The following is a 1,628-nucleotide window of genomic DNA, read 5'->3' on the forward strand; positions in this document are numbered from 1 at the left end:
GCGCCACTGCACTCCAGCCTAGGTGACAGAGTGAGACTCGGTCTCAAAAGAAAAAAAAAGAGAGAGAGAGAATACAAGGGAAAATTTCCCAGAACCAAAGGACAAGGGTTTCCAGATTTAAAAGTCCTGCTGAGTGCTGAGCACAATGTCTGAAAACACACCCATACCCAGGCACATCATTGTGACAATGGAGACCACAGCAGAGACTGCTAGTACTCACAAACAAATACCCCATTCTCCTTCGTCCTGAACACATTATTTAACTACATTTTTCAGTCTTCCTTGCAACTGCAGGGCTGTGGCAATAAGACTAAGTCCTGGTTGGCCAGACGCAGTGGCTCATGCCTGTAATCCCAGCACTTTGAGAGGCTGAGCTGGGCGGATCACCTGAGGTCAGGAGTTCAAGACCAGCCTAGCCAACGTGATGAAACTCTAAAAAATACAAAAATTAGCTGGGTGTGGTGGCTAACACCTGCAATCCTAGCTACTAAGGAGGCTGAGGCAGGAGAATTGCTTGAACGCGGGAGGTGGAGGTTGCAGTGAGCTGAGATCGTGCCACTGCACTGCAGCAACAGAGACTCTGTCTTAAAAAACATAAAAATATGGCCAGGTGTGGTGGCTCAAGCCTGTAATCCTAGCACTTTAGGAGGCCAAGACAGGTGGATCATGAGGTCAGGAGATCAAGACCCTCCTGGCTAACACAGTGAAACCGTGTCTCTACTAAAAATACAAAAAATTAGCCAGGCGCGGTGGTGGGCACCTGTAGTCCCAGCTACTCGGGAGGCTGAGGCAGCAGAATGGCATGAACCCGGGAGGCAGAGCTTGCAATGAGCCGAGATCGCACCACTGCACTCCAGCCTGAGTGATAGAGCAAGACTCTGACTCAAAAAAATAAATAAATAAATAAAAGACTAAGTCCTCGCCAATAGAACATGAGCAGTAGTAATATACATAATTCCTGAGCCTACCCCATAGAAGTCTTCCATTTATAAGCTTTGCTCACTTTTCCCATCCTCAGCTGAATGAAGAGAACTTAGAGGACCTAGAGAAGGATACACCCCCAAGACAGAAATAGCATGGAACAAGATACTTGCCTGCTTGCCTGCATACACACATTCATCTCACTGTGAGATACAAGAAAACCAAACATTTTCTGTGTTAAGCCACCGAGTTTTTGTTGTTGTTGTTGTTGTTGTTGTTTTGTTAGAGTCTCACTCTGTCGCCCAGGCTGGAGTGCAGTGGTGTGATCTTGACTCACTGCAACCTCCGCCTCGGGGTTCAAGCAATTCTCCTGCCTCAGCCTCCTGAGTAGCTGGGACTACAGGCGCATGCCGCCACGCCCGCTAAGCTTTTGTATTTTAGTAGAGATGGGGTTTCACTGTGTTGCCCAGGCTGGTCTCAAACTCCTGAGCTCAGGCAATCCGCCTGCCTCAGCCTCCCAAAGTGCTAGGATTACAGGCATGAGCCACCGTACCTGGCCAAGTCATTGAGATTTTAGGGTTTATTTGTTATAGCACCTACCCTTATTTACTGTAATTAATACTAGAATAAAGAGAAGATTCTAGGCTGGGCACGGTGGCTCAAGCCTGTAATCCTAGCACTTTGGGAGGCCGAGACGGACAGATCAC

Source organism: Colobus angolensis, unplaced genomic scaffold, assembly GCF_000951035.1.
Source record: "Colobus angolensis palliatus isolate OR3802 unplaced genomic scaffold, Cang.pa_1.0 Scaffold21, whole genome shotgun sequence".
Lineage (NCBI taxonomy): Eukaryota > Metazoa > Chordata > Mammalia > Primates > Cercopithecidae > Colobus > Colobus angolensis.